Raw genomic sequence first — 10,198 nt, forward strand, 5'->3', positions numbered from 1 at the left:
ACAGACATCCTGGGTTTAATTCCTGTAGATTAAAGCTTCACTCCCTAAGGGTGAGTTCAAATTAAAGGCCCTGCCTTGGTGAGGTTTCACATCATCCAAAAAAAAAAAAAGAGAAGCCGTGCTTACCACAAACCCAACAATATGTTTCTTGAGAGGGATAATAATGCAAGTGGGGGAGAAGAAGGGGGTGGGGTGGGGTGGGGGTTGAAGAGCCTTGTAGAATAGCTTGAGTTCATAAAACAAATCCTATGTATATTTATTAGGGTAATGATAGAGTTACGACTATTCTACCACCACTTTACCACTTGTAATGTATTTATTTTTTCTTTATTTTCTTTTAAGTATTTTTTTTAAATACTTAATCATTAAGTAAAAGAAAAAAGTGGTAAAGTGGTAAAGTAAAAGAAAATTTTAAAAAATATTAAAAATTTAAAAAAAGTGGTAAAGTGGTGGTAGAATAGTGGTAAGGCTATCATTATTCTATTTATTATTAGATTGCATTGATTATATATGTTTTTGCATTTGCATTAGAGGTCCCTTGTAATTAACTAGATTTTCAATCTCTATGTTTTTGCATTTGCATTAGAGGTCTCTTGCATTTACAAAATAGTTTACACTTTTAATCTCTATGTTTCTGAAATATATGAAAAGTTGATCTAATTCTATGTACTTACAAGATTTACATTTTTCAGATGCCGTGTAGATCATTTTTCAGATGTCGTGCCCAAGGTATACTCTGTTTTTTGATATTTTGAGTAGGATATATAAACGAGCAGATCATTTTAATCTTACCCATTGTTTGAATCTGGACCATTATGCTTTCAGCTACTACATTAGAAGCTCTCCAGCTTGAGGATTGTATGATATTGAATATGACCCAAAGAAACATTTTGCAAGCTCAACAATTGCATAACTTTTTTGGTTATCGATTAGAAGTTTCAGCTATTGATTTATGGTTACTCTCTATTAATTTAGTATAATTTTTTTTTTTATCTTTTCCAGGCTCAACGATTGTATAACATTTTCCAAAAAATTATTGGATAAATGTGAAGAAGAAGTACCCATGAAAGAAATGGTCTTAAAGCTAATGACAAACACAATGTGATCAAGACGAAGAATTATTCATGAAGAACTTTTATGTGCTTTGATTTGTAATTTTTTTTTTATTATATGAATAATGACCCATTATATCATATTTATTATTAATTGATATATTATATTATTTTATTGTGGGATATCATATTATTGGTGCGTTAGTAAATATCGTTAATTAATGCAATGCGCCAGTAATATATTTATTGTGGTGTTTATATTAATGTTGTTAATTTAAAAAAATATGCTAGCAACAAATTAGTAGTAGTGTTTACAATTAGCTGCAATGCAGAAAAAAAACAAACTCATGGTGACGTTTAGATAAACGCCATTAATAAATTCAAGGTGTTGCTAATGTACTATTAGTGACATTTAAATAAAAGCCGCTAATTTGTATGATGTGCTGGCAACATAATGTGGCGGCATTTATGTTAACGCCGCTATTTTAAAAAAATACCGTCGTTTAAATAAATATCGTTAATAACTTCGCCAAAATACTATTAGTGGCATTTAAATAAATGCTGCCAACATGTATGATGAGTCGGCATCGTACTAGTGGCGGTGTTTATCTAATCGCCATTAAATTAGGTCATTAGTGACGTTTAGATAAACGTTATTAAATTATTTAAGGTGCCATCGCCAATGTACTATTAGTGGCATTTAAATAAATGCCACCAATTTATATGATGCGTCGGCAAATTATTAGTAGCGGCATTTATCGTAACGCTGCTATTTTAAAAAATGTCGACGGTTAGAAAAATGCCGTTAAAAAATTTAATATGCCGCCACCAATGTACCATTAGTGGAATTTAAATAAATGCCGCCAATTTATATTATGCATTGGCAATGTAGTAGCAATGGCGTTTGTGGTAACGCCACTACTATATGCAAGGTAATGGCAACGATAAAGTAGTGGCGTTTCGAGAAACACTGTTAATGTAGATAAGGTGGCGGCGTTTTACGAAATGCCACTAAACTGTATCCAAACGCCGCTAATGAGATTTACGAATATCGGCGGTTGCGCAAATGCCGGAACATGGGAAATAGCAACCCTCCAGTAACGGCAGACGGTTACGCGGGTAGAAAAACGCCGCAAATTAATTAGCGGCGTTTTTTGGGACAGTTACCAGTGCATATCCAACGCCAGCAATTCTGTCTTTTTTTGTAGTGCTATTATATGTGGTTGTTTAGGCTAGTATGCATGGCTGGTTGGGTTGTTTTAATTGTCGGAAGGTGTGGTTGCTTTTGCTTGAAGTGTGTATGTGGTGGTATTTTCGGGCTGTTGTGCATTTATGAGTTTTCAAGTTGATAAATTTGAGCATGTGTATTTAAAAAATGAAGCAATCTTTTGTGAAAGTCTAAAACTCCACTTTTTGAATGATTTATTGTACAATATATGATGGTCATACAAATCAAGGCTACATGGTTCTCATCCCCTCACCTGTAATTATGTTTTTACTAAACATGACTCAATACACTTAATTCAGTCTTCTATATTTCTTCCCTTATTCAACCTCTGTTTTGAATACCTTTAGTCCCAAAAGAGAGTCCTTCGATCTCACTTGAATTGGGTCTTGTGGATTAAAGGAAGATATCTAGTTATTTAGTAGACCAGTCGAGTGATATGTGAATTTGGTTTATGATTACACAGTTGTGTTATTTATTGTGTTGAACTCAAGTGGATAAAATATCTACATTTGTGTTGGATTGGATTACATGGGCAGCAAGGTTTTTCTTGTAAACATGTTACTACAATTTACTAGTTTTTTTTAGGAACTGTTATTGCTGTCAATTTGTATATAATTTTTTAGTTTATATTAGACAATTTTTTATGATCATTTTTGGCTCAGACTCATCTTTTTTGCTTTTACAATTATTTTTTTCTGAATTCTTTTAGTATTTGCTGTGAAGACTTTTTTTTTTTTTTTTATCAGGAGAAGCTTTTTCCCACAAATGTTCTAGTGGATAATACTGATACCCACCAGTACCTCTCATAGTAATTGCTCCTATTCCCATGAGCAAAAACAAAAATGGACATGCTTTTGCGACAAGCTTCATCAGCTCTTATTGCGAGATGAGTAATGGGAAAATATAGGTATTGGTCACGAATTAAACCTTTCATGGTCTATTATATTTTTCACGGCAAGTTTTACATCACAAGCTTCCCACAATAACATTTTGTGGGAAAATGGTTTTTCCCACAAAAAGTCTACTTTTTGACACGAATTTCCCCCTTGGGAAAGGCTGAATTTATTGTAGTCGAATCTGTTTTTTGGTTTGAGCTCTCTAGTCGGCATAACAGATCCAACATGAGTAACAAGTACAAAGAAGATGAAAGAAAGAAACATCCTTTTTTTTTTGTCTTTTAGATATTGCAGGGGTAATAGTTGTACAGTGATGGAAGAGAAGTAGGCTACATCTTAAATTTATATGACTTGGAACTCCATTTTAGGTGGCATACAGAGTGTATGATTTGATTCTAGCCCTTAACTCTCTAACCAAGAAAACAAACTAGCACTCAATATCAAGAATTTTCGACCACCAAAAAGATAGTACCTAAACTTCATTTTTAGCCTCATCTCTATAGCTTAGAAAACAAACTAGTTTTCAGTATTTGTAAAATTTGATTATTGTTATATCATGGAAGTCATTAATTCTTTGAGAAAGTTGTGAACATCGAATGCTATGTACCAGTTGTCAGGTGCTAATTTATTTTAACCAAAAGGAAATTATCGTAATAATACCAAAAAATTAAATTAAAATTTGGCTGCATGCATGTTTGGAAGCCACTTCCTGAGGTTATAATCAATATAACTTTCTTCAACTCTTTTCTTCTAAGAGTACTTACATGGACTATTTACCCAAAATCAATTATTAGAGTAATGTTAGATACAATCCTAACTAGAGTGTGCAAGTTTCATCCACTCCATTTAAAAAGAAAAATGGAGTCTATGAGTAAAGCTAGGTACAAGTCTCCCCTATGCCTTTGGTAAAAAAGTGAGTCTCACTAAAAAATAATGATTTTTTACACGTTTTTAAGGCAGAGTCTACTTTTTTTTATAAAGACTTGGGTACGACTTATTTATTTCAAAATTATACAAATCATTTATATTGTCCAAATTATGTCGGCCATATATATGTCTTGATAGCCATACAGCACTCACCAATCAAAGATGAGCGAGGCATAATTAGCCAAAAAAAGTTGTAATAATATACCAAAAGCTTGATGACATATGACTTGATTCTGCAAATAAAAAACCTAGTTCGAAACCCCTCACTCTCATTTAAAAGAAGAAGAAGAAGAAAGGTCGTAATAATGCCCTTCATATTCTTGCCACTCGATTACCCCTTTATCGTGCTTCTTGTCTCGTGCACTTTTTGGTAGTTGCTACTAATTTATTCATTATTACTTCCATCCACTAGTTTCTCATTTCTTGTACTTCATGATAGTTACTGCTTTAAACATGACCTTTGTAATTATGTTATGACGTTGTTTCAGGTATGTTTATATCAAAAGTCATTTGTTTATATTGTTATTGTAAATAAATGTTTACGGAATATCGATGTGTTATTTTGATATTCTTTTTTAATCTACACTATGTACCTTCTTGCTCATGTTTACACACTCTGAATTGATGGACACATCTGTTTATCTTCACTATTTTTTTATCAGATGACTTTGATAGTTGTAACAATTGGAATAGATGGCATGTGATAGGATTGTAAGAGAAATGTAAGATAAGTGTCAGGTGGTATAGGTTGATTGGTGAGATTTTAGAGACTGTGTAGTAGAGTTTGGTTTATTTTACTTTGAAAGAATTTTTTGAAGTACTTGGTTTTTTAGGAAATATTGTATTTAAGCTTTCTTATTATTATGGATTTAGGTTAAAAGGTTCCCATGGTACGTGGCGTGACAAAAGGAGTACTATATTTACGAGAATAGCCTCAATGGGTAGTAAAAATGTAATAAAAAATATTATGTCTCAATCATTTTCCTAAATTAAAATAAAAAAAAAATCACAAGACAAGCGAACATGCTATCATTTTGGTGGTCGAAAACTCTTGATATTGACTACTAGTAATTTGTTTTCTTGGTTAGAGAGTGGAGGGCTAGAAACAAATCATACACTCTTTACGCCACGTAAAATGGATTTCCATGTCATATAAATATAAGATGCAACCTGCTTCTCTTCCATCACTACACTACTATCACACTCTTGCAACATCTAAAAGACAAGAAAATAGGATGTTTTTTCACTTCATCTTCTGCATATTTGTTCATTGTGATGTTAAGCCCCAAGGGCTCAAACCCAACAACATATTCCTCTTAGCAGGACAAAGCAACATGGCTGGACGTGGAGGCGTTTACAATGACACCAAAACCAACTTGCTCGAATGGGATGGACAAGTTCCTCCACAATGCACTCCCACTTCAAACATCCTCACACTATCTTTAACCAAGACTTGGGAGATAGCTTATGAACCTCTCCATAAGGAAATTGATAATTTGAAGACCTGCGGGGTGGGACCAAGCATGCCCTTTTCCAACTAAATATTGGCAAAACTTCCAGACTTTGGAGTGATTGGTTTGGTCCCTTGCGCAGTAGGAGGAACAAAGATAGAAGAGTGGCAAAAGGGTACTATACTATACAATCAGTTGGTGGATAGGGCAAGAACTGCAATGCAAAGTGGTGGAAATATTCGTGCACTGCATTGGTATCAAGGAGAGAGTGATTGTGGAGAGCAAAACTCCATGCTCTATAAGGGAAGGTTGGAGAAGTTTTTCAATGATGTTCGACAAGATCTCAACTCTCTTGACCTCCCTATTATCTTGGTATTTTCTTTTGTTTATTCATTACTTTCTTAGTTCAATTTGTTTGTGTAAAGTTTCTTAATTTATGTTTGTGTAGAGTTTCTTAATTTTATATATGGTTTTAAACTTACAGACTGACATAGTTTCATACCATATATGATACGTTAGATATATCTAGCTTATAATAAAATTGACTTTACAATCTAACAGAAGCCTTTTGTGGAATTAGCTTTTTGTGGCTAAATCATTTCTCCTTTCACAAATTGGTTAGAGTACATGCAACATATATATATATATAACGCATCTTTGCAAATCATTATAAAAATTCTAAACATATATATACATATTTTTTGCAGGTTGTAATTTGTGCTGGGGAAGGAAACTTCCTAAGAAATGTAAGAGATGCTCAGCTGAATATAAACCTGAAGAATGTTGTGCGCGTTGATGTCATGGGCTTAACCCTATTACCAGATCATTTGCATTTGGATACAAAGTCTGCTGTTAGCATTGGTCAAAAGCTAGCTGATAGTTTTCTAAACAACTTTAACCATTAGAAGTAATTAAACCTGGTTGATCCTTGAAAATAATCTAAGTAAATAAGTTGATTGTGTCTGTATCGATCATGTGAAATGGGAGAGAAATGTCGTATATATGATTCATTAATATTGCTCTTTCTTTCTATGTTAATGTATTTATTTCGTTTGATTTTGATGTAGTACTCTAGCTAATATGCTGCCCTTTGGTAGCTAGAGAAATATTTGAACTATCATGAGAATTATAACTCATGCATGCATGGAATCATGAGTAGTACTTACCGGGGAAAAATCATAATTAAGCGTATAGGAAATGTTGTGCCTAAGTTGCTTGGAATATATGATCAGGATGCATGTTTCTCCATTATCATCTACAATTTCCTTTGGTTGCGCGCACGACATTTTTAGTCATGCAGTCTAGATCAATTATATTTTAAATGGTTTCATATATCAACGACTTAATTAAATTAACAACCACTCAAAATATGATATATTAGCTATTAATGTATTTGAAAATGACAACATCTAGAATGATGATAAAAAAAAAAAAAAAAAAACCATTTATCCTTAGATGGAGCTAGTGGGATGCTTGAAAGTCAATCCCATGGTTACTGCGAAGTTGTCCAGATGTTAATACAAAACTAATAAATCTCGGAATGAAATTCTTACGTACCCATGATCAAAGTAGCAAAACTAACTGATCCATATCGACCAATTAAACATCTTATGACACTACAAGAAAAATGAAAATTTGTGAGAGATTATATGCGACGACAATGACATTTGGGTAAGGGTTTGCTTTTAGCAGATCACCTGCATTTGGATACAAATTCAACTATTCGCATTGGTCAGAAACTAGCTAATAGTTTTCTGTATTGCTTATATCACTAGAAGTAATTAAGTCTTGGAAGTTGCATGTATTTGGAAGTTGCGCACAGGAAATGTTGTGCCTAAGTTGCATGCATGCCTTGGTGGACTCGAGGCTTTGCTAAGAGATTTGGGCCAGCAGTGTATATCATTTATTTGTATTTTTTGTTATTTTTTATATGGACACTAGCTATTTGTGTTTTGTATAATTAATTAACTTAAATATGAATCTTCTTTTAATTTTTTAAATTAGTTATTGAGTTCCTTTATTTATTTATATTATTTAAATGCTATATTTATTATATAATCTAAATATTTACCTATAACTAATTAATAAGGTATTTTTTTGCAATTAAAATTTACAAAAATCCTACCACTATTCGAGCATACAGCTTGAAGTTTTCAAACGTATTTTCTACTCCCACCAAACATTTATTTATCTAACGCACCAAAATTTTCATTCTAGCCATTCAATGGTCATCCGAAGGTTAACTTTTATGTTAACTCCTTCGTGTTCAAAGAAGTTATATCAGCTTCTACTTCCACAAACCTCATCTCCTAGATCCCTATAAATTATGAAAAATTTTATACAACATATTATCATCATATTTTTATTTCACTATATAAGATATGACAAATTTATCACCATTGAATGATCTTTTATTAAAAAATTATTTATTATTCAAGAGTGATAAATGTGCCACATCTTATATAGTGGGATAAGAATAAAATAAGTGTGATGTGTACCATTACTCATAAATTATATAAATTATTTTTCAAGAATTTAAGGGAAAATAACCAAAAGGCCTCCTAATTTTTCCCCCACCCTGATTCCTTGCTACCGGATCAATCTATTACAAATTTGCATGACTTTAATTTATCAATATATACGACTTTTTTTTATATATTTTATTATCAATAAAGCTAGTATGCCGCCTATGATGTACTGCTCAATTTGATCGACTGCAATTTTTTTTTTTTTTTACTTAGTGATTAAGGAAGTGATTTTAAATGTATTGCTATATTTTTTATTTTTAAAAAATATTTAAATATATAAAAAAATGTGAAAAGAAAAATGAAAAAAAAAAAACAAAAAGTGAAGAGCAATATAAACGAGATGTGCTACTCAGGTGGCAGAGTAGCACCACTCTTTTATTATTATTATTATCTATCACATTAAATAAAGTATTTTATAAGTAAATCATTTAGATAAAAGTTACTTATAGAATGTATACATTAATTAATGTAATTGAAAATAACAAAATATATGATGAAGAGCAATAAATCAAATATTATTAAAAAATTATCACAAATTGTAAAAGCTTTATATATATATACATGCATACATACATACATATATATATATATATTTACTCTTTAAATAAAAAAGCTTGAGTATTTTATACGAAGTGACACTATCAAATTGGTTGGGTGTAAAATAGTTGTACGAATATCATTATTCTTTATAAAATAGTTTTTATTATTTTGAAAGTTAATTGTTTTTCAAGTTTTTTTTTTCAACATATATTACTTTAAAGTAATGTTAGATATAGTTATAGAGTATGTAAGCGTCGAGTAATCGTTTTGAAAATATCATTTCTCATTACTTTAAAATATTCTTAATTTATTGTTCAAACATGTATTAATAAGTTAGCATAGGCCGTAGAGATTGAGGTGACTAAAATTCAATTATTTTGTTATAATATATAAGATTATAATTCCCTAAAACTTTCGAGAATCGAAGTCACTAATTTTTATTATATTTCACTTAAATCAAACAAGATAAATTGAACAAAATGACTTCATGCCCTATAAATAGCCTTAATTTGACTCCTATATATCTTCACTTAGGCAAAGTTTATGAGATAGAAGATTGACTTGTTTAATCAAAATACTAGAGATTAAATACTAAAATTGAGAAATTTTTAATATGACTTCTGTTATATAATGTTTCAGCGTATGCTAAGTTAGTTGGTTAGATTATTCTTCATTTAAAGCTTGGTTTGGATTGAGAGGTGCTCTCAACCCACACTACAACAAATCTCAATTTTTCCCGTGAGGGACGGTGGTCGAAACAAGTATTGGTTAAGTGAGAAAAAAACATTTCCCACCATTTTCTATGGTGGCACATTCGTCGCTTATAATTCATGAAGGATGATAATTTACCCACCAACAACTTATTTAATGGGAAAAGCTATCTTATTACCATGAGATTCCATTGTGGCAATAAATGTTTTTGGCTGTGGCAAATTCTGTTGCCAACCATTCCATTGTGGTGACAAATAGACCATTATTTGTGAAACCAGTAGTCGGCAAAACTTATTATCCATGAGCAGCTTCGTCGCAATTTTAGTGGCATATAGTTTGTTTCCACTAACTACATCTTGACAAGAGTTGGTTTTGTTATGATTAATGTTTTTGACAAATATGCTTTATTCGCCATGACATTTGTCGCAAAATCTTGTTGCCCACCAACTTATATGATTGCAACCATTTCTTTTAACATCAGTTTTGTTGGTGGTAAAAAAACTCAAATGGTTTTCCCACTATGGCTAATAGAAATAACTAGTAACATGAGTCTCAACTCACAATAAAGAAGAGTAAATATAATTAAAATATTATTAGAGGAGACACAAATAACCAAAAACTTATGCTAACTACTCACTCAAAGAAAAGGTGAGCAAAATTATTGAAATCTATCAAATTGAGTACACTAATTTTATGATTCATCTAATTTACAAGGATCAATCCATGGAAGATTAAGTACATTAATTTTATGATTCATCTAATTTACAAGGATCAATCCATGGAAGATTAAGTACATTAATTTTATGATTCATCTAATTTACACAAGCATGGCAACATTGGGCCAATGGAACAAGTTTGGAGTTGA

At 31.5% G+C, this 10,198-nt stretch overlaps 1 pseudogene; it reads left to right on the forward strand.

Annotated features, from left to right (window-relative positions):
- The first annotated feature begins 221 nt into the window (after positions 1–221).
- On the forward strand, positions 222–6,459 carry LOC122298746 (annotated as a pseudogene).
- Positions 6,460–10,198: the final 3,739 nt, after the last annotated feature.

This window comes from Carya illinoinensis, chromosome 16, assembly GCF_018687715.1.
Source record: "Carya illinoinensis cultivar Pawnee chromosome 16, C.illinoinensisPawnee_v1, whole genome shotgun sequence".
In the NCBI taxonomy this organism is placed as follows: domain Eukaryota; kingdom Viridiplantae; phylum Streptophyta; class Magnoliopsida; order Fagales; family Juglandaceae; genus Carya; species Carya illinoinensis.